Source organism: Oncorhynchus tshawytscha, linkage group LG03 (genome assembly GCF_018296145.1).
Source record: "Oncorhynchus tshawytscha isolate Ot180627B linkage group LG03, Otsh_v2.0, whole genome shotgun sequence".
NCBI lineage: Eukaryota > Metazoa > Chordata > Actinopteri > Salmoniformes > Salmonidae > Oncorhynchus > Oncorhynchus tshawytscha.
The window spans coordinates 34,236,877-34,261,930 of NC_056431.1; positions in this window are offsets into that span (position 1 = coordinate 34,236,877).

The window sequence follows — 25,054 nt, forward strand, 5'->3', positions numbered from 1 at the left end:
GCCAAGCTCCAGAGGCCCAACTCAGTCACACTCACACAGATGAGAGAGTACTGTGAAACCTTATTCGATGCGTAAACAGTATTACAACATAATCTTGTACATTTTCTACCATACTCCTCACAGTCCCTGCTGATCCATAAGGTGTATTTTTACCTTTTTTTAAAACCTGGATCTACTGCTTGCACCTGATGTGGAATAGAGTTCCATCTAGTCATGGCTCTATGTAGTACTGTGCACCTCCCATAGTCTCTTCTGGACATGGGGCTTGTGAGGAGACCTCTGGTGGGGTATGCATGGATGTTCGAGGTGTGTGCTAGTAGTCCCGCCAGTCCCGGAAGCGGGACACCTGTCGACAACATCCAGTGAAATTGGAGGGTGAGTAATTCAAATAAATAATCGTAAAAATTATGGATATTAAACATTTAGGTACATACAAGTAAGTGTCTTATATCGGGTAACTCTTCTTGGGATAGGGGGCAGCATTTTCTCTTTTGGATGAATAGCGTGCCCAGAGTGAACTGCCTCCTACTCTGTCCCAGATGCTAATATATGCATATTATTATTACTATTAGATAGAAAACACTCTGAAGTTTCTAAAACTGTTTGAATGATGTCTGTGAGTATAACAGAACTCACATGGTAGGCGAAAACCTGAGAAAGATCCAACCAGGAAGTGGGAAATCTGAGGTTTGTAGTTTTTCAAAGCTTGGCCTAACCGAATACACAGTGTCTATGGAGTCAAGTATGGCATGTTCAATAGAAACAAAGTTTTTAAAAACCGGCATGCAGCCGAAACGCTTCGTTTCTTTTGTTTCTATTGAACATGCCATACTAATAAAGGCATTTTAATCAATTCTATGAAGTGCCTTGGTCCTCCTTTCTTTTTGAAAGGAACTCTCCGGTTGGAACATTAGTGATGTTTTATGTTAAAAACATCCTAAAGATTGATTCCATACATCGTTTGACATGTTTCTAAAGGACTGTAATGGAACTTTTCGAGATTTTGTCTAGACGAAGTGCCTGCGCCTCATGAAGATGGATTACTGGGCTGAACACGCTAACAGCAAGTGGCTATTTGGACATAAATGATGGACTTTATGGAACTTTATGGAACAAATCAGTCATTTATTGTCGAACTGGGATTCCTGGGATTCCTGGGAGTGCCTTCTGATGCCTTCTGATGAAGATCATCAAAGGTAAGTGAATATTTATGGTGTTGTTTCTAACTTCTGTTGACTCCAAAATGGCAGATATTTCTCTGGCTGGATTGGGCTCTAAGCGCCGTTCTCAGATTATGCTTTAAAGTATGCCTAAAGTTTTTTTGCAATCTGACACAGCGGTCGCATTAAGGAGAAGTCTATCTTTAATTATGTGAATAACAGTTGTATCTTTAACCTTTTGTAACTAGGGGGCAGTATTTTCATTTTTGGATAAAAAATATTTTGTCACGAAAAGATGCTCGACTATGCATATAATTGACAGCTTTGGATAGAAAACATTCTGACATTTCCAAAACTGCAAAGATATTGTCTGTGAGTGCAACAGAACTGATGTTACAGGCGAAACCCAGATAAAAATCCAATCAGGAAGTGCCCCATATTTTGAAAGCGCTGCATGCCAATGACTCCTTATATGGCTGTGAATGGGCATGAATGAGCTTACGCTTTCTACGTATTACCCCAAGGTGTCTACAGCATTGTGACGTCTTTTTACGCATTTATGTTGAAGAATAGCCGTAAGGGACCACATTGAGCAAGTTGTCACATGATGGCTCCCGCAGAAAATCTTGCGTAAAGTACAGAAGTAGCCATTTTTCCAATTGCTTCTTATGAGAAACCAATTGTCCCGGTGGATATTTTATCGAATAGATATGTGAAAAACACCTTGAGGAGTGATTCTAAACAACGTTTGCCATGTTTCTGTCGATATTATGGAGCTAATTTGGAAAAAAGTTTGGCGTTGTAGTGACCGCATTTTCCGGTCGATTTCTCAGCCAAACGTGAAGAACAAACGGAGCTATTTCGCCTACAAAAACAATATTTTTGGAAAAAAGGAACATTTGCTATCTGACTGGGAGTCTCCTGAGTGAAAACATCCGAAGTTCTTCAAAGGTAAATTATTTAATTTGATTGCTTTTCTTAATTTCGTGAAAATGTTGCCTGCTGCTAGCAGAGCCTAGCATAGCATTACGCCATGATAAACTTACACAAATGCTTGTCTAGCAATATATTTCCTTTGTGATTTTCATGAATAGGAACATTTTCTAGGGATATTGTTGTCCGCTGCGTTAGGCTAATTCGTTTGAGGCGATGATTGCGCTCCCGGATCCGGGTTTGAGAGTCGCAAGAAGTTTAATCAATGTTTATTATGAATATTTCTGCAAAATCACAGGATGTTTTGGAATCAAAACATTACTGCACGTAACGCACCAATGTAAACTGATTTTTGGATATAAATATGCACATTATCGAACAAAACACATGTATTGTGTAACATGATGTCCTACGAGTGTCATCTGATGAAGATCATCAAAGGTTAGTGATTAATTGTATCTATATTTCTGCTTTTTGTGACTCCTATCTTTGGCTGTGTTTTTTTGTGACTTGGCTATGACCTAGCATACCTTAAGGGAACATTTTGACATTCGCCATATGGTTAGTGAGAAAGACCACATTGCAAATGTACGGTCCCTTACTAGACGTCCAAAAACGTTTGTAAAATTCACGGGCGGTGTCGGGCCGTGCGGCAGGGCCGGATCTACCAGGAAGTCATCAAACGAACTCACTCGGACATTCGGTTTCCGTTTTAAAAAATATTCACATTTTGGTCATTTTTCCGCTGTCCCGTTAAATCCCACAAGAGGGCGAATGGAATCATATTGCAAATGTAAAAATCATCACCAATCACGACGTGGCCTTATCTCCTAAACGGAAAATATTTCAGAGATGAAACTTGGTGAGCATACGTTTGGCAGAATGGGCAGTTGGCCCCGAACAAGATGTCATCTAGGCCTTTTAACGGTTTTTGAGTTATGGCCATTTTTCTGTGATTAAAGTTCTAAAATTAAAATAGAAAAATATTTTGACCGCTTCAAAGTAAGTGAACTTACGGTGTCAATAAAAAAAGAACCAGCCATTTATCTATCGTCATTTAGAGAAATCGTACCATGTCAAATTGGTGATGTACAAAGATAGTTGTTTTTTTAAGTTACAGATCCAGTTGCAGTGTGTTCATACGAATCTTTTTAAAGTGTGCTTCAAAGCTCTGCGAGATATCTGTGATTTTCTGAAATAACACACACTCATTCAACCCTCCGTAAATAAGTCAGTTCTTAACGTAAAGACTTAAAACTCAAAATTCTATAAGTGCCAAGGAGGATATGTGTTCACTTTCAGTTTCCTGTGTAAATCGGAGGTGCCTTAAAAGGGTGTCATATGTGCTGTTTTGAAGGTTTAAAAATATCTGATCTTTTCAAAACTTCATATGTGTTATTAGGCAATCCTCATGAACTGTAAATCAGTAATTTCTCCCAACAGATGTCAAAGAAAAGCTCTCACACACACACACACACAGCAAGGATAGAGTGACAAAGTGCGGTGCTTAAAGACACTCAGAGCCTGCAATGGCATTACCATTATCTCTAGGCTCTGCCGAGTTCAACGAGATGGCCCGCTTGACCGTAGCTCACTCGGTCTAAGAACAGCGACCATGAGAAAAAGTAGGCCCATAATGAAGCCTAGCCCTAATTTCATTTGCTTTTGGGTGACAGTGGGAGAATCGTTAGGGTTAGAAGCACACTTCGACCTCAGGAACGTTCCTGAGGTCATCCCGATCCATGCAAGCCTAACCTTGACCGTGTGGCATTCACCCTTAACAGTTAAAAGAAGGTGTTTACATCAAACAGTTTTCAATGACTTCTCTCCCCATAGGAATACATTGCCTGCACCTCTAAATTCCACCTGAAGCCTATATGGGTTATGAATGTCTTATGAGCATGTCTTTGATGAAAATCCATCAGGCCACTATGAGGTCTACCTGTGTTGATTCTAAGCTTCCTGGAGCAACCGGAAGTGATTTAAAATCACCCTAAAAGTGTTTTTCCATACCCATAAATAGTGCATTCAACCCTGTGTAAATCAGTCAGTTCTTACCATAAACACTTAAAACTCAGAATTCTGTAAAGGCTTACCCCAATCAAGATATGTGTTTACTTATAGCTTCCTGTGCCAACCGGAAGTTCCTTAAATGGTGTCACAGGGGCTGTTTCAAAGGGTTAAAAAGGTCAGATCTTTTCAAAACCTCATATGGGTGATTAGGCAACCCCCATGAACTGTAAATCAGTCATGCCTCCCATAAAATCTTCCAAGAAAAAATCACACACACACAGCTAGGACAGAGGGACACATTGAGGTGCGTAGAGACAGACAGTGACTGCAATAGTTACCTTTGTTCTAACTAAAAAAGAACTGTCAGACCTAGAGTTCTGAAACTTTAGAAACCTGTTCTAGACCTAGGTCGATAGTGCGTGGTGGGTTACGTGGCTCTAGAAGGTTCTCGGACCGAAAAACAGCCTCGTACATTTGCAATAACTTCAATTCATTTTACATCACGAAAATGCCGACATTTAGAAATGTCCCAGAGTCGCAAGACTAGGTGCATTGCGACCGCCTCGGCCCATATAGACGGACCACAGCGTTTCTGTCCGATAGCTCATTCAAGGACCCCGTAGCAAGTCATGGAAAAAAGTGGATTTTCAGCACCAATTAAGGTCTTGCTCGGGCACCAAATTACCTATCGAGCCGAAACTTGGGATTCGGGTTTGCCTCAGCTAGGCCTACACATAATGTCAGATCTGGACCCACAGCTAGAACGTAACTACGTGTTTTACATTTTTATTATTGTTTGTACAGAAGGCGTTGTGAATTTTGGGCCAGCTCTGAAGTATGTGATAGTTGGCTTCTAAACGAGTTGGAAAAAGTGGGTGTGGTGTCAGTTTGTATCAGTTTGGTGTCAGAATGATATCTAATTGACTGATGGACGGTGACTTGCTTGCTGGTGACTTTTGTCCATTTGCAATATGTTCAAACAGTGAGGTACCATCACAAAAGTGACATTCTGAAATCAACCCCAACGAGCGATGGAGAGGAACCAGAATCACTGCCCAGCCATCCCGAGTTCATCGGGCCAGTCAATTTTTGAGCATGCCAAATTCGTGATGGTATACTTCCATTGAAACATATTGCAAATATATTGCAAAATTCCATTGAAACATATTGCAAAATTCTCAGCCATTTCTTCTATTACTGCAAGTTATTGCTAGCTTGACCACCAGCGGGCATCTTTGAGAAGCATTTGATAGTATTCCGTATTGGTGTTACCAGAGAATTTCAAATCTTTTTTGTATTAATATAAGTATATGGGATTGATTTTAAGATATTTGGCTTAATTAATTTGATTAATATTATGGTATTGTCAGTTTGTAAATTCAGACCGTTTTGCTCTCGGAGTGCACCCTGGACTTTCGGGCCGAGGAGTAGGATTGATTTGAACGTTCTACTTCCAGACACAAATAAGACCCCTCTGACCAATTTACTCACCCTAGCAGAGCTGCTAAGGCAGTTTTCGTGTTAACCAGAGCGTTGCTGACTGTAAATGTGCTGCTGGCAACAATTTAATCACGCTTTTTCCCGACTGTTACTGACACCGGCCATATTTAATGGGTGTTGAGCGCTGGTAAAGTAATTATTCTGCGCTCTAGTACACTCAGATGAGAGTGCTCTGAAATCCGTGTAGATAGTAGGCTGGATACATGACATTTTTAACAATGTTCTTTTCTGATAAAAACTAGTTCATTGCATCCGCTGTGGAGCCAGTTTCATAATATGACCATATTTCCCAGCTGCTTGCCATTGTTCTGAAGTAATCGTGAAAAAAAGGCCTTATTTTAGTGCATTTTTCACCCTGCCAGCTCCTATTAGTTCTATTGAGCACCGTGGCACCAACTCGCCTTCCGAACATTCTATTCCCAGCTTATTGATCAATGTCACAATGCCTGCTTCTCTACTGTTGGCAATGAAACCTGCTCATGTTGCTTTATAGTTCAAATGTAAAAAATAATATCGGAACACTGTGGTCTTCCTCATGTTTCCTATGGGGTAAATATAGGCATGTCTGTTTATTTCGCGAAATATCTCGCAATGTGTATATATATATATATTTTTTTTTTCAAGTCAGGTGTAACCGGTGTGAAATGGCTAGCTAGTTAGCGGGTGTGCGCTAATAGCGTTTCAATCGGTGATGTCACTCGCTCTGAGACCTTGAAGTAGTTGTTCCCCTTTGCCCTGCAAGGGCCGCGGCTTTTCTGGAGCGATAGGTAACGATGCTTCGAGGGTGGCTGTTGTCTATATGTGCAGAGGGTCCCTGGTTTGAGCCCAGGTAGGGGTGAGGAGAGGGACAGAAGCAAAGCTGTTACACGGGCACTGTTTTAATCAGGAGAATCTCCTCTTTGTAATTATGAAAGTTTGGGCAGCGAGCTCATTTGTCATCGATCGCTAGACCAGAAATAGTCTGAAGTTTTTTAATTTTTCCATACATTTTCATTACACAGACATCAGCACAGTTGACACCATCGAGGTGCGGATGTTTGCATTCCAAACAAGTCGTTTTTTTCCAGTTTCGTCCGACGAATAGATTGTAGTGGTAAAAAAAAGGATACATTTTTTATGGAATTCTAATCATCACTCCAGTCTGCGAACGTTCAATTCCATTAATTTGCTATGGGCTCACGCTAGTGTTCCAGTTTAGCCAACGTTCTTAAGCCGTTTTTCAGCCTTGGGTGAATTTTGACTCATTCTTTTGTCCAGCCTATAGATAGCCAGAGCAAATTTACGAAAGCACCCGATTGTCCGAGAAAGCACAACGACCTTACCATTTAGCTAAACTAAGAATGACGAGAATAATCAAGTCAATAAACGTTGGGTAGTTAGATAGCCTATAGTTAATATACTGGCAAGTTTGATGTATAACTACAAACGTTAGGTAGCTAGCTAACATACCGGTACATACTGCTGTAATGATATTCGTAAGGACAGAGTAGCTAACAACTTGTTAGCCAACATAACGTGTAAGGTAACATATTTGAAAAATCATTTCTTTATTACATTGAGTAGCAAGCTAACCCTTGGTCGTTAGGGCAAATCTGGTCTGTGATAGGAGGGGGGGTTTCACACCTAGCTTGGCTATTAGACTATTCTTTATTAAAGGTTGAATAGTCTATTGTTCATCTATTAGCCCTCCTCCCCAGCTTGCAAGAAATTGCTGTTCTTATCTCATTCCTTACCCTCTTTCACGTGTAATCATTCTGCTCCTGAGTGGCTAACTTGTGGCCGTGCAGGGAGGATATGGCAGCTTCAATTGTGCGTCAAGAATTCTGCATACAGTAGCACATTTGTATGAAGGTGTGGATATTCACAGGCACATTTTTATATACTATGGAGGTACATTTGTGTCTTTTTGTCGATATCAAAACCTTTTTTATTTTCAATCAAAAAGAATTCTTCTGAAAGCAACTTTTTTCCGACACAAAGGAAGTTAAAGTGGACACCTACATAGATGGCATCTCAGGTAAGAATAACTGGGCTGTATTGATGTATCCTAAAAATGACACCTGCTGCTTTAGATTGAACGGTCAAATCTCAGTTATTGTTTTCATATCTATAAAAAATAAACTGTTTTCTTGACCTTCAGAGAGCGAGCTGACCAAGGGGTAGAAAATGTAAATATTGGCAGAGGTTCACTGTTCGTGGAACAGGCTGTGGAATGCTTTGTAATTTGTTGCTTTATTGCTGGCAAAAGTGTCCATAACCAGAGGTAATTAAACTGTTCTGTGTTCTTGTTCTCCATCTCTGCCTGTCTTGTTGTACATGGAACCTGTCTCACATGCATTAGTTAAAAACAACTTAAGATGTCAGCTGCTAATTTTCAGATTTACACCACATAAACACAGTGATTTTCACTGGACTATCTATTGCTGCCAAGTCATGATTTCCCTGGGGGTTAGCCTTGCAAAAACCAAGTAGTGAGACACATAGCCCTCTATATTTAAATGTTTCAGGCACACTCCGATAGATGTCTGCGTCACATACAGTATCTTCTATTGACATTATCTTCTATTGTTTGTCCTCATGTGTCTTTTTTTCAGCATAAAGTACTCTGTAGTCACTTAGTGTGGACACCAGGTGAGACCACACTCACATAATAACAGTCTCTCTTCGTTCAATTCATCCCTCTCCCCCTTCTCCCTAAATCCTCTAGGTTATATCAGCTGTATTGGTGAAACCCTCCCGCATCTGAACTGGCTGACACAGAGGGTAAAGCATCATCAGAGGTGACATGTCACTTGGTCGAGTCAACAGGAAGTGTTATTAAAGAGATATTTTACATTGAAATACAGACAGTGATGTAGTAGTCACAGAGTTAATGAGCCAAGGTCAGTTTTGCATTTCACCTCCTGATTTAAGATGACTGACCGTGTTAGAATAAAAAAAACAAGGCTTAATCATGCTCTGTCGTCTGCAGGTATGTTTTGATGTGAGAGAGGAAGCAAGTCCCGTCATCGCCACCTCACCCACTCTTAAGATAACATTCAGGCCAACTGTGGGCCCAAGGCTGGTTAGGAGACACCGCAATTGTGATGAACTGAGAGAATATTAGGGTAGCACTGCAATTCATGAATCATATGCTGTCTGCCGCTGTTCTTACCTCTTTCCCTTTCTGTCTTCTACACCTCTCTCCCCCCCTCGTCTTTCTTCCTCGTTTTATAATAGACACCATATGTGCATTGAAGTACAGATTTAACTTGTCTTAATAATATTACAATTAGCATAATTATAATGCATTTATAACACCTGGATAATGAACTTCTTTCAATAAAGCGTTTCATATTCTCCACTGGTTGAAATTAAGTATCTAATTGAAATACTATCCTGTGTCCTCAGATTAATGCAGATGAAGGGAGTTAGATATGCATAGTTTTTTTTCTGTATATATGCATTACAAATCAATCATGTTTCGAGTCTATTGCATAGTTACAATGTGTAATCATTGATGTCTCAGGAGCAGGAGTGGTAAACACTGTTGAAGTGTATAATTGTAATACATACATGCAGACACAGCATCATTCAAATAATGGAGTTTGATATGACTGAAAAAGAATGTCTCAGAGATTCATACCTAAACGGCACCTTTATTTGCCAAGGAAGAGTACATGATCAGTGAATATATTCAATGTACAGGCTACAATGTGGGAGTCTCATGCGTGGTAATAATTACGGTACATGTGTATATAGGACTTGCATCCTTGACACAATGAAGTTATTATATTCTACTCTATCCCTAGGCTTCATTAATGCCATTCAGACTTGAAGTTGATACAACAACTATGACAGCTGAGGTTCATAGATAGGTTCTGAACTAATATTCATACCAAATGTTTTCGGGTCCATACACAGATCAGCTACATACTGTAGCTAGCTACACATCCATAGGCATACCGTTATTTTTATCCTCCACTACACAATAAGCAAGCAAATAGTTAGCTAGCTATGTTACTTCAGATGCATTGCAAGACAAGCTTACACAATAGTACATTCAATTTGCAGTACATTTGCAGTAAATGCTTTAGCTAGCTAGATTCTTAACATCCACCGTTTCACAAGACGACAGTCTGGTTTGCTGGTTTTCTCAGGAGTCCCTAAAATATTTAACAACACGAATTACAAATTCATTCTCCTAACACTAGCGAGCTGGCTAATGTTAGCTAGTCAGAACTTGCTAAATAGCGATTTTCATAAATGAACTTTATGACAAAAAATATGCACAAACGTTTGTCTCTACATTAACTAACATATTCCTCTCAATTGTAATTTTTTTTGCTTGACTCGTTATGACGTTATAACAACTTACATCTGGTTCCACCGTAATGTTTTGTCAGCCATCTTAGTTGAAGAATGCCACAAGGAAAGGGTGGCTCGCGTCAAAATTCGTCATTGGAGCCACTCGATATGATTGGTCATATAAAAATCTTGGGACCCAAATGCATAATGAGTCTAACTCCCCCTTGTGGTGGTCTGGAGCAATGAAGCCATGACGCTAGGTACTACTTAGTCCCATTGTGGAAGCTTGCAACTTTTAAAGGAGGAACCACTGTAGGAACACAAGCATTTAGCTGTTGGTGACCAATACATTTTGATTTGATTCAACTGAAAGCTAGCTAGCTAACAAAGAAGCAAATTAAGGTAGCTAGTAATTTGTACAAGGTACCTAGTCATTTTTTACAAAAATTACTTCAGTCAATAGCTACCTAGCTAGGGCTAGACAACAACAGCTGACTTCGGCACAAAAGCTAGCTAGCTAACTTTAGCTAGCTCCAGGGGAGACTGCTGAGGGGAGTATGGATCATAATAAATGCTGGAATGGAGTGAATGGAGCGAATGGAATTTGATACCATTCCACTCATTCTGCTACAACCATTACCACAACCCCATCCTCCCCAATTAAGGTACCACCAGCCTCCTGTGGCTAGCTCACATCCATATGCCAGTCCTACAAATGCCAGTCCAATAAGTAATTTGTGTAAAAACCTTCCATCACTACTTGTTTTTGTAAGAGGTGTTGACAAGCTGAATGTACTGAGCTGTCTGTTTAAAACTTCTTCAGGCCAGGGTCCTTTTTTCAGAATTTCTGCCTAACCGATGTGCTCAAAGTTAACTAACCAGAAGCCAGGATATGCATATAATTGGTACCATTGGATATAAAATACTTTGAAGTTGGTAGAAATGTTAAAATAATGTATAGACTATATAACAATAGATATGGTAGGAGAAAATCGAAAGAAAAACCAACCAGAGTTTTTTTTGAGAGAGCCCATTCTCTTGCAATGGAAAGTATAGGGTCATATCCAATGGCTTCCACTAGATGTCAAAAGTCTTTGTTCAAGGTTTCAGACTTGTTTGTTCCCAAACAAGGAAGAATTTTGAGTTTTAATACTGGGACTCAGAGTTGGAAATCAGTCCGACGAAGAGGACCTGCTAATATAATTTTCCTATTGAACATACTTCTTTCCGTATGAAATGTTATAGTTTAATTACATTTTAGGGTACCTGAGGGTTGAATAGACACTTTTTGGATTCCTTTCTCTGCATGTCGAACGAGTGGATTACTCAAATCGATAGTGTCAACTTAACACCTCTTGAAAATAGGGGCCACTATTTTTTGGGGGGGAAAAATAACGTTCCCAAAGTAAACAGCCTATTTCTCAGGACCAGATGCTAGAATATGCATAGAATTGACAGCTTAGGATAGAAAACACTCTAAAGTTTCCAAAACTGTCAAAATATTTTCTGTGAGTACAACAGAACTGATATTGCAGGTGAAACCCTGAGGAAAATCCAATCAGGAAGTGCCTCATATTTTGAAACCGTTGTTTTCCTATGCATCCCTATTGGCCATTGCAAAGGATATCAACCAGATTCCTTTTTCTACGTATTCCCTAAGGTGTCTACAGCATTTTGACGTAGTTTCACGCCTTAATGTTGAAGAATGAGCGTAAAGAGGAGGTAAGAGGAGGTAAGGCCCACTTCACGGCGAGGCGCTCCTTCTTGACAATTGAGTATTTCTTCTCCCTCAGGAGGAGCTTCCTGCTGACATACATGATGGGGTGCTCCTCGCCTTCCTGCTCTTGGGACAACATGGCCCCTACCCTGGTGACAGATGCGTATGTCTGGACCAGGAGTTTTTTTGAGAAGTCCGGGGTGACGAGTACCGGGTGCGAACATAGTGCATCCTTCAGGTCCTGGAATGCCGACTCTGTGTCCTCCGTCCATCTGGGGTCTGGGGTAGTCGTGCCTTTGTTAAATCTGTGAGGGGAGAAGCTATTGCGGCAAAATTAGTTAGTTACTGTAGTAGCCGGCTAACCCCAGAAAGGACTTTACCTGCCTCTTGGTTTGGGGGACCGGCCATCCCCTAATGGCAGCGTTATTTTTTTCTTGGTGTTTCACATTTCCCCTTCCGATCTGATGTCCCATATCCTTCGGCGTAGCCCAGCTTGCACTTGTGGGGGTTTGCGGTCAGACCTGCATCCCGCATCAACCACGGCCTGTAACAGATGTGACTCCCAATTGTCACTGTGCACAATTATGTCATCCAGATAAGCAGTTGCATACTCACTGTGCGGCCGCAGGACTCGGTCCATGAGTCGCTGAAATGTCGCTGGTGCCCCGTGGAGCCCGAAAGGCAAAACCCAGTAGTGGTATAGCTCCCCCCCCGGGTGGAAAAGGCAGTCTTCTCCTGGGAGGCCGCTGCCAGTGGCACCTGCCAGTACCCCTTCGTCAGGTCCAAGGTGCTGACATATCTCGCCATCCCCGAGCGGTCGATCAGTTCGTCCTCCCAGGGCATGGGGTAGGCATCAAAGTTATTGACCTCGTTCAGGCCCCGGAAGTCATTACAGAAGCGGACGGTTCCGTCCGGTTTTGGAACCTGCACTATGGGGCAAGACCACTCACTGTGTGACTCCTCCAGTATCCCCATTTCTAACATTATTGTCACTTCCCGCTGGACTGCCACCCTCCGGGCTTCTGATATCGGTATGGCCGTTTACGTTTTTGCTCCCGGAAGGGTGTGGATCTGATGTTCAACGAGGTCCGTGTGCCCCGGCATCTCGGAGAACATGGACATATTCCCCTGGACCAACTCTCTGAGCTCCTGTCGTTGGGTCAGGCTGAGATCTTCCCCCACTGCCACTTCGACCGAGGGAGGATCCTGCTGTGGCCGGGTCCACGTTACGCACAGCGCCTCGCATGCAACCATTTCTTCAGTGAATTCACATGGTAAAGCTGGAGGGGTTTTCTCCTCCCCGGTTGGCGGACCTTATAGTTGACGTTGCCTACCCGCTCAACGATGTCGTAGGGCCCATGCTACGTAGCCAGAAATTTACTCTCAGTGGTAGGGATCAGCACCAATACCTTCTCACCGGGTTGGAACTCTCGTGGTTGGGCCCCCCAGTTGTAGACATGCTCCTGGACACGTTGAGCCTGGGCCATGTACTCTCTTACCACTGGCCAAATCGGCGTCATCCTCTCCCTCATCTCCTCCACATGTTCTACTACACTGCGAAGTGGGGGGGTCGGCTGCTCTTCCCAGACCTCCTTGGCTAGGTCCAGCAGCCCGCAGGGCCGACGGCCATACAGGATCTCAAAGGGGGAGAACCCAGTGGGTATTGGGATACCTCGCACATGGAAAACATCAGGTGGGGCAGCAGCCTGTCCCAATTCCTCACGTCTCTCTCAATGACCTTCTTCAGCATCTGTTTCAGGGTCTTATTGAAGCGTTCCACCAGCCCGACTGGTTTGTGGATGGTACACACTGGCCCTCACCTGTTTGATACAAAACAGATTGCAGACATCCTTCATCACACGAGACATGAACGCTGTGCCCTGGTCTGCCAGGATTTCCTGCGGAAAACTCACACGGCCAAATTAATGGAAGAGCTCCCTTGCGATACCTTTTGCTGCCACCGTGCGTAGCGGGATTGCCTCAAGATACCGGGTGGCGTTATCCATGATTACCAGGATGTATTGGTGTCCCCTCGGTGGCTTGACTCCGGGCCAGTGGAACCGGTTTCCAATCTGCTCCTGGTTTTCTCCGTCCCCAGGTGTGCCCCAAGCAGCTGGGTGCGGGCAAGCTGCAACACAGTCCTAACATACTGGCTGGGTATGAGTAACACATCTTTTGTCTCCCCATTATGCTTTACTACCTGATACAGTAAATATTACTTGATTGCAAAGTGGGGGTAGTGCCAATCACTTACCCCAGGTAACAGTACGCCATCCACCGCAATCACCTGGCCCCTAGCGTTCTGAAGATTTGGGTCTTCTAATTGGGCCATCCCGTACTGACCCGTGAGGATTCCCGTGTCGGGAGGTCCATCTAGGGCCTCAACCTCCATAAAGGGGAGCCTGGGGTCTTCCTAGTGCGGTGGCTCGCTTGCCGGAGTGGGGTCATCTCCCTCCTCCGGGCCCGCTTCAGGCCCAGTGGAAAACTCTTGTGGTGGGGGTTGGGTTGCACAGGCCACCATCTTTTTTCCTTATGTTCCTACCTCCCATGATCGCCTCGTGGACACGTGTAGGTTAGGAACAGCTCCAACGTGCATCTGGCACTCCCCCTTTGGGGTGGTTATCCTCACGGGCACCGTTGGGTACCTCTTCAAGTCTCCATGTACGCAGGACACTGTCACCTCCTTGCCCCCCGGTTCCTCCTTCCCCTCTCGTGTGAGCCACTGCGGGTGGTCCAGGGTCACCATGCTGCCGGAGTCCAGCAGAGCGCTGGTGTCGACGATTTGTACCGGAACCATCGTAGGGACCGTCTTAGTGTGCGCCCAACAGGTGGTGACGTAACTCGCCATCCGGGTTATCCCAGAGCTGGGGGGTGTGGAGGACATGGCCTCCTCCCGTCCGGGACAGCTTCACGGGAGGTTCCCCCAGCTCACCGCACTCATAGCAGCGTCTCTGATTGGGGTCCAGCAGCCGCCGGCGTCATCGGTTTGGATCACCCGCCCGCTTCACAGCCTCGGTTGGTTCCGTCCGGGCCCCCTTCAGCTCCTCGCCTCTCTTTGTGTTGGTCGGCCCCCTCGCCGTGTCTCCTCTCTCCGCTCTGGCCCCTCTCAGCAGGTCCTGGGTGTTCTGGTGAATTTCCACCGCTGTCAGCAATTCCTTCAGGCTCTAGGGGTTAAAAGTCACCGTGGGAAGAACATCCCCTATACACTTCCTCATGAACTCAGTTTCCGTGTCAGTATGTTATTATCAGATTTAACTTCTCTAGGATATAGATGGATGAAAAGCATGCCCAAATTCAACTGCCTGCTACTCATGCCCAGAAGATAAGATATGCATATTATTAGTAGATTTGGATAGAAACCAATCTGAAGTTTCTAAATCTGTTTGAATCATGTCTGTGAGTATAACAGAATTTATGGAGCAGGTGAAACCCCGAGGACAAACCATTCAGAATGAATTTTTTGGAGGTCACTCTCTTTTCAATGGACAGTAGCGTCCCCCCCTAGCCAACATCTACTGAAAATGCAGGTCGCCAAATTCAAATAAATTATATCAAAATTAAACTTTGATGAAATCACACATTCAATATACCAAATTAAAGCTGAGCTTGTTGTGAATCCAGCCAACATGTCAGATTTCACAAATGCTTTACGGCAAAAGCAAACAATGCTATTATCTGAGGATAGAACCCCAGTAAACAAAGAGTGAAAAGCATATTTCAACCCTGCAGGCCCGACACAAAACGTAGAAATAAAAATATAATTCATGCCTTACCTTTGACGAGCTTCTTCTGTTGGCACTCCAATATGTCCCATAAACATCACAAATGGTCCTTTTGTTCGATTAATTCCATATATATCCAAAATGTCAATTTATTTGCCGCGCTTGATCCAAAAAAACGCCGGTTCCAACTTGCGCAACGTGACTACAAAATATCTCAAAAGTTACCTGTGAACTTTGCCAAAACATTTCAAACTACTTTTGTCATACAACTTTATTTTTAAACGTAAATAATAGATCAAATTGAAGATGGGATAAAAGGCATTCAGGATGATAACAAAGTGTAGCAAGCATTTCTGTTCACGCGCCTCTATCTAACAGTACACTTCAAGTTGCCCTCGTTCTGGATGGCCGTACTTCTTCATTAAACAAAGGAAAATCCTCAACCAATTTCTAAAGACAGCTGACATCCAGTGGAAGTGATGGGAACTGCAAGCCCCTGAGAATTTGAGATTCCCAATGAAAACTCATTGAAAAGAGAGTGACCTAAAAAAAAAATCCTGGATGGTTTGTCCTCGGGGTTTCGCCTGCCAAATAAGTTCTGTTATACTCAGACATCATTCAAACAGTTTTAGAAACGGAGTGTTTTCTATCCAAATCTACTAATAATATGCATATCCTAGTATCTAGGCCTGAGTAGCAGGCAGTTTACTCTGGGCACGCTTTTCATCTGGACATGAAAATACTGCCCCCTACCCCAAAGTTGTTAAAATACTGCAAAGATGCTTAGGAGCTAGAAGCAGAGCTGCCAAGTCTGTTGACGCCATCTAACTAGCTACAAAGGCAAACTGCTGGACTTTGGACAAGCAAGCTACAGTTAGCTAGGTAATGTGAGCTAGCAGCTAGCTAGTTACATTAATCAATAAGTGCAAAAATATATTTTTATTAGTAATCTCAATTTGAATACCACCATATAGCTAGCTGGCTACAGTAGCTTAGGTTTTCTCTCTTCTACTAATCTTCTGACTGGCAACAGCAGCTGTGTAAGTTGCCGAGCAACTGTGTTGTTTGACCGATTAGAAACACCTCTGAGATTCAGATGAAAAGATTCTAGCATTGCCAGAAATGCTACAAAAAGGTAGCACATCGTTGGTTCTTAATGGACGGAAAATGTGCAAGTGACAGCGATAAAATATACATTTTATAAAAACTGTGGCACCGGGCCTCTTGAGTGGTGCTCTGGTCTAAAGCAGGGCTAGAGGCATTACTACAGACTTGTGTTCATTCCCAGAGTGTGTTTCACAACCGACTGTGGCTGGGAGTCCCATAGGACGATGCACAATTGGCTCAGCTTTGTCCGGGTTAGGGGAAGGTTTGGCCGGGTGGATTTACTTGGCTCATCGCACCATAACATCTCATTGTAGCGGGCCGGGGGGGCTGCAGGCTAACCTAACCTCCCTGAAAAGTTGCATATCACGGGGGCTATTTGATGCTAATTCAGTACGCCATAGGATGTCAAGGGCAGTCAGGTCAAGGTCAAGGGCAGTCAGGTCTCGAGTAAACCAAGGGCTATGTCTGTTCCCGGTTCTATTACTCATTATGATTTCCCTGTTAATCTTGGAACCACCCATCCCGGATCCAGGATAATTGTCATCAACTACGCTAAATAGCATAGCGCAACGGTCAAATAATCTTACTAGAAAATATTCATATTCATGAAATCACAAGTGAAATATAGCGAAACACAGCCTTTTGTTAATCACCCTGTCATCTCAGATTTTGAAATGATGCTTTACAGCAAAAACAATACAAGTGTTTGTGTAAGTTTATCGATATACTTACAAAACATTATGTACAACTAGTGGCAGGTAACTTGGTCACAAAGATCAGAAAAGCAATCAAATGAATCGTTTACCTTTGATGAGCTTTGGATGTTTTCACACACGAGACTCCCCGTTAGACAGCAAATGTTCCTTTTGTTTCATAAAGATATTTTTATATCCAAATACCTCCGTTAGTTTGATGCATTATGCCTAGGAATACACCGGAAATAGCGGTCATGACAACGCAGACAAAAATTCAAAATGATATCCATAATATCGACAGAAACATGGCAAACTTTTTTTATAATCAATCCTCAAGGTGTTTTTCAAATATCTATTCGATAATATATCAACCGGGACAGTTGGCTTTTCACTAGGACCAGGAGGAAAAATGGCTACCTCTCTGTTTAGCGCAAAAATCACACTGAGAGCCAACAACTGACCACATACGCAATGTGGACGTTTACGCTCATTCTTTAAAATAAGGGCCTGAAACTACGTCTAAAGGCTGTAGACACCGTAGGGAAGCCACAGAAAAGGGAATCTGGTTGATATCCCTTTCAATGGGCAATAGGGATGCATAGAAAGACAGGGGTTTCAAAATAAGAGTCACTTCCTGATTGGATTTTTTTCTCAGGATTTCACCTGCAATATCAGTTCTGTTATACTCACAGACAATATTTTTACAGTTTTGGAAACTTTAGAGTGTTTTCTATCCTAAGCTGTCAATTATATGCATATTCTAGCATCTGGTCCTGAGAAATAGGCCGTTTACTTTGGGATCATTATTTTTCCAAACATAAAATAGTGCCCCCTAGCTTCAAGAGGTTTAAGCGGTGCATTTTCTGGTTTCCTGTGCATGAGCTTGAATTGTTTGCCATGTGCTTTTGTCTCCTGAGTGAGTTTTCAAGACTTAGTGTTTGTTGTTTTCCCAGTGTTACTGTCATACTTTTTTACTGTTTCTCAGTAAAGTATTACGTTTATCCTTAACCGCGGGTTCCTCATCTGGTCTCTTCTCTGCGCCTGGGTCCAACCTCACCGCGTCACATATATACAGTTTATAGAAAAATGTTGCATCTACAAACATATTCAGTCCAAATGGATCGAAGTCTAATTGTCATCTTATGGACGATGTGGCCTCGTTTTAATCCAACCGCAAAAATGTTGGAGTTGAACAGGATATTGTTCTTTGGAAACTCTCTGTATACATGCATGTATAGTCTGAAAAGTGAGTTTGCACTGTGATCTTGTAAAAGGTGTGCCAGTTTTGATTTGTGTTAATGTGTGTTTTGATAACTGCACTCTTGGGATGTGTGTGTGTGTGTGTGTGTGTGTGTGTGTGTGTGTGTGTGTGTGTGTGTGTGTGTGTGTGTGTGTGTGTGTGTGTGTGTGTGTGTGTGTGTGTGTGTGAGAGTGTGTGTGTATATATAGCAGCATGTGAGGTTTGTAGTAAGTGCATATGAATTGTGTGCACATGAAGTCTGTGCAAGTGTGTATGCATGAGGTGTGTTAAAAGATTGTGTTCTGCAAGAGTCTGTATGTACTGTATGAGGTGTTGAGAACATACTGCCTGGGGTCTTGTGATGGCTTATGGCTCAGAGGAAGTGAAACTGTCTGATGGAATTTGTTGTGCTTGGAACCTCGTTTATTTTCCACCATGGATTCCTTGTCTACCTGCAGGATTTTCCCAGGTCCTGGCTTCAATTATGTTGGGAAGCTGGGAGGAGAGGGGGGCCCAGAGAGGGGAGGGTCAACAGGGCTGGAGTTTGTCATAAGCACAGCCGCCGAGCGTGAGGGAAGGGCAGGGAACAGGGAAAGTGAGAACGAAGAAATTAAGGAGAGAGGAAACAGTGAGACATACAGAGAAAGGCAAGGAGACAGAAAGGGGGAATGGGCTGAGAAAGATGAAAAATCTATTAAAATAAAATAGACAGGGAAATCTACATGTTACTGGTGCCTCTTGCATAAACTCCAGAGAACAATTTGTGAGAAGAGAACTTCAGAAAGGGAGTGATAGACTTAGAATAGGAAAGGGGAAATGGGGGGAAGAGAATGTTCAAAGCAAGATGAGTAAGAAAACGTAAAAACGCTTCAAAGTTTCACAACTGGGAATGGGATGTCAATAATTTTGTATGAATGTATAGGTTGGCCTCTGGATCAACCACAGAGCCTCATGCCCATCAGAATGATCCCCCAGAGTTCTGACCTTCTAAATGACAAACTCATCAGACGAATGAGCGGGAAACGCTGAATAATCAAAGACCAATCACATAATTGCTCTATTTCGCCACTAGCTCAAGCATTCCCACATTATAAAATAATACAAGGTACACTATGGTAAGAATACTATAGTATTCACTGTAGTGTTTTTGCATACTTTACTGTAGAATTTACTGTAGTATATTGTAGTACTTACAGTTATCTATAGTATTAATAGTGTAGTAAAAAAAGAGTAGTGTATACTATAGTAGAAACCTACCGGAAAACCTAAACTACCTAAAACAGCACATTTTCCATAATTTGCAGTGTCACGGTTTCTAGGAGTAGTGGGTGGAGGAGTCAGGCGGAGGTAGTTCAATCGTGGTCGTTTATTCCAGGACAACAAGTAACGGTGACGCCAAACACTAAGGCGCATCACTTAACCTCTCTAGGGTAGGGGGCAACATTCGTCATTTTGGATGAAAAGCATGCCCAAATTAAACGGCCTGCTACTCAGGCCCAGAAGATATGATGTGCATATAAGATTTGGATAGAAAACACTCTAAAGTTTCCAAAACTGTTAAAATTGTGTCTGTGAGTATAACAGAACCGATTTGGCAGGCGAAAACCTGAGAAAAATCCATTCAGGAAGTAGGTTTTTTTGTTGGCTTTGTTGTTTTCTATTCAATGCCATTACAGTATCCATAGACTTAGGACTCAACTTGCAGTTCCTATGCCTTCCACTAGATATCAACAGTCATTAGAAATTGTTTCAGGCTTGTATTCCGATAAATGAGGGAGTAAGAGCAGTCTGAATTAGTGGACCCTGACGTGTCACAGAGCTTTTTCATGCGCAATCCCGAGAGAGTGCAATTTATTGTTTACCTTTCATATTGACAACGTTATTGTCCGGTTGAAATATTATAGATCATTTAGGCTAAAAACAACCTGAGGATTGAATATAAACATTGTTTGACATGTTTCTATGAACTTTAAGGATACAATTTGGATTTTTTTTGTCTGCCTGTTTTGACTGCGTTTGAGCCTGTGGATTACTGAAGAAAACGCGAACAAAATGGAGGTTTTTGGACTTTATCGAACAAAATGAACATTTATTGAGTAAATGAATGTCTTCTGAGTGCAAACATATGGCCGGTTACTGTTTGTAATGATTTGTCTGCTGGGCTATGTTCTCAAATAATTATAAGGTAAGCTTTCGCCGTAAAGCATTTTTTAAATCTGACACCGTGGTTGGATTCACAAGAAGTTAATCTTTAAACCTATGTTAAATAGTTTTATCTTTTCTGAATTTTTATGAGTATTTCTGTATTTGAATTTGGCGCTCTGCAATCTCACTGGATGTTGGCCAGGTGGGACGCTACCTTCACCGTAGGGATGGTGCTAGGTTTCCTCCAGACGTGATGCAAAATAGTTCAATCTTGGTTTCATCAGAAACTTGTTTCTCATGGTCTGAGACTCCTTTAGGTGCCTTTTTGGCTAACTCCAAGTGGGCTGTCATGTGCCTTTTACTGAGATGTAGCTTCCATCTGTCCTGATTGGTGGAGTGCTGCAGAGATCTCCACAGTGATTGTCACTCTCTGTCAGAGTCCTCTGTCAGATTGACCATCAGATTCTTGGTCACCTCCCTGACCAAGGCCCTTCTCCCCCGATGGCTCAGTTTGGCCAGGTGGAAAGCTCTCGGAAGAGTCTTGGTGGTTCCAAAAGTCTTCAATTTAAGAATGGAGGCCACTGTGTTGGTACCCTTCCCCAGAGCTGTTTCTAGACACAATCCTCTCTCAAACCTCTATGGACAATTCCTTCGACCTCATGGCTTGGTTTTGCTCTGACATCCACTGTCAACTGTGGGACCTTATATAGACATGTGTGTGCCTTTCAACATCATGTCCAATCAATTGAATTTACCACAGGTAAAGTTGTAGAAACATCTCAAGGATGATCAATGTAAACAGGATACACCAGATCTCAATTTTTAGTCTCATAGCAAATGGTCTGAAAACTTAGTGGGTCCTCCTTTAAAAGTTGCTTCATACTGCGGTACACCTTGCGGGCTGCTGCAGAATTCTGTGGCACGTTATCTATTTGTCAGCCATTTTTTTCTGTTAATGCAAATAATTGCTAGTTTGACCACCAGAGGGCATCTTTGAGAAGTATTTGATAGTCTTCCAAATTGCAGGCACGCGGGGAACAGGGGTTCAATCCCCCAACGGGGAGGAAGGCGTAGGCTGTCCCTGTAAATAAGAATTAGTTCTTAACTGATTCCATATGTGTTATTTCATAGTTGTGATGTCTTCACTATTATTCTACAATGTAGAAAATAGTAAAAATATAGAAAAATCCTGGAATGAGCTGGGGTTTCCAATATTTTGACTGGTACTTGCTTAATTAATTGATTAATATTATGGTGTTTCTATTCCATGAAAATGAAAAAAACCTCTGTTTCTGCTAGGATGAAAAGGAAAATATGGCACTGTACAAAGGGACGGTTGGCGGTACAGTACTGGGCTATTTAGCTAAAGAAGCCCTGTGGTGTGCAGACCAGATGGGAGACCGGGGTTCAATTTCCCAATGGGTAGGAAGGAGTAGGCTGTCCTTGTAATTAGAAATGTTTTCTTAACTGTGCCCAAACTTTTGACTGTTACTTGCTTAATTAATTTGATTAAATTGATTGTGTTTCTAGTCCATGAAAAACTAAATCCCTCTGGGTAAATTCAGACCGTTTCGCTCTTGGAGCGCAAACTGGATGTTTGGGCCGAGGAGTAGGGTTGATTTGAGCATTCTGGCCTTACAATGGCAGTCAAGCACCCAAACTAACGTTGGCTAGCTACTTCCAGACACCAAAGAGATGACACCATTTTACTCAGTTGTCGTGTTAACCAGAACGTTGGTGACTGTAACTGTGTTGCTGGAAACAATTTAATTACACCTTTTTGCCGACGTTTACTGACATCGGCCATAATCAACGTTGTTGTGCGCTCGTCAATTCATTATTCTGCGCACTGGTACATTCAGACGAGAGTGCTCTGAAATCGGAGTAGATAGCCAGAGCGAATTTACGAAAGCACCTGAATGTCCATTGAGAACGCACAACGACTACACCATTTAGCTAAGCTAAGAATGACAGGAATAATCAAGTCAATAAACGTTGGGTAGTTAATAGTCCATAGTTAAAATGCTGTCAATACTGTTTGATGTATAACTACTAACTTTAGGTAGATAACTAACATACCAGTACATACTGCTGTAATGATGTGTTACGAATCCCTTTTGGCCCGACAGTCTAGGGGAGATGGTAACGAGACCCGTAACATAACTCATGCAAATTATAATAGTGAAAAAGTAAAAGTGAGAAAGAAATAACCACGACAACTGAAATCTACCGTCAAACACAAGGTTTATTGGGAAACACACGGTAATGGGGGGAGCAGGAAAAGGGGCTGAGCTGGACCCAAGGAAAGAAATAATAAGTATTCAAATCAAAAGTATTTGTCACATACACATGGTTAGCAGATGTTAATGCTAGTGTAGAGAAAAGCTTGTGCTTCTAGTTCCGACAATGCAGTAATAACCAACGAGTAATCTAACTAACAATTCCAAAACTACTACCTTATACACACACAAGTGTAAAGGGATAAAGAATATGTACATTAAGATACATGAATGAGTGATGGTACAGAGCGGCATAGGCAAGATTCAGTAGATCGTATCGAGTACAGTATACACATATGAGATGAGTATGTAAACAAAGTGGCATAGTTAAAGTGGCTAGTGATACATGTATTACATAAAGATGCAGTAGATGATAGAGTACAGTATATACATATGAGATGAATAATGTAGGGTATGTAAACATTATATTAGGTAGCATTGTTTAAAGTGGCTAGTGATATATTTTACATCATTTCCCATCAATTCCCATTATTAAAGTGGCTGGAGTTGAGTCAGTGTGTTGGCAGCAGCCACTCAATGTTAGTGGTGGCTGTTTAACAGTCTGATGGCCTTGAGATAGAAGCTGTTTTTCAGTCTCTCGGTCCCAGCTTTGATGCACCTGTACTGACCTCGCCTTCTGGATGATAGCGGGGTGAACAGGCAGTGGCTCGGGTGGTTGTTGTCCTTGATGATCTTTATGGCCTTCCTGTAGCATCGGGTGGTGTAGGTGTCCTGGAGGGCAGGTAGTTTGCCCCCGGTGATGCGTTGTGCAGACCTCACTACCCTCTGGAGAGCCTTACGGTTGTGGGCGGAGCAGTTGCCGTACCAGGCGGTGATACAGCCCGACAGGATGCTCTCGATTGTGCATCTGTAGAAGTTTGTGAGTGCTTTTGGTGACATTCAAAAACACCCCTTAGCTAGACTAGCCTATTTCAACAACAGCTAACTAACTAACCAAAAATACAGTGGGTGGTCCGCCCAGGTCTAACTAGTGTATTTAACAAAGTTTACCTACGGGTAGTGTATGCCCATGGGCGACTTGTCTTGTTTCCCACTTTTCCCACCAGCAAACAAACAAAAACACCATAACCAAAAACAATACTCACAGGTGAGGACAAAGTGATATGGAGGTGCTCAAACAAAAGAGAGCTTAATACATAAAGAGAGAGTGAAACAGAGAGACCTACAGACATGGCATTTACAGAGAGATTGCGCTCTACAGCAAACAACTGACAGGGTTTTTAAACCAAGGGAAAGGAACTGGGATTGGGTAGGAAACAGGAGGAGGTGTGTCTTCTGATTGATGATTGAAAAATATTTTGGGAACAAATAATGTATTTGAAAACAAAACTCCAATTTAATTACACTATCAACCACCCTCCATTTGGCCATTTTTTGAGTGTCAGTTTGGCTACAACCAATACTGTTCAGCCTTTCTTTCCGACACAAAGGAAGTCATAGCGTACACCAACGAAGAAGGACTGTGTGATGATGGTATCTCAGGTAAACAGCACTGGGCGTTCTTCCGTCCAACTTTTACCTACAATTCAGTGTCGGTTCATAACATTGTACTACAGTGCATTGCGAAAGTATTCAGCCCCCTTGGCATTTTTCCTATTTTGTTGCATTACAACCTGGAATTAAAATATATTTTGGGGGGAGTTGTATCATTTGATTTACACAACATTACTATCACTTTGAAGATGCAAAATATTTTTTTCTGTGAAGCAAACAAGAAATTGACAAAAGAAATGTTAAACTTGAGCGTGCAAAACTATTCACCCCCCCAGAGTCAATAGTTTGTAGAGCCACCTTTTGCAGCAACTACAGCTGCAAGTATCTTGGGGTATGTCTCTATAAGATTGGCACATCTAGCCACTGGGATTTTTTCCCAATCTTCAAGGCAAACCTGCTCCAGCTCCTTCAAGTTGGATGGGTTCCGCTAGTGTGCAGCAATCTCCAAGTCATACCACAGATTCTCAATTGGATTGAGATCTGGGCTTTGACTAGGCCAATCCAAGACATTTAAATGTTTCCCCTTAAACCACTCAAGTGTTGCTTTAGCAGTATGCTTAGGGTCACTGTCCTGCTGGAAGGTGAACCTCTGTCACAGTCTCAAATCTCTGGAATACTGAAACAGGTTTCCCTCAATAATTTCCCTGTATTTAGCACCATCCATCATTCCTTCAATTCTGACCAGTTTCCCAGTCCCTGTCGATGAAAAACATCCCCATGCTTTAACCACCATGCTTTTCT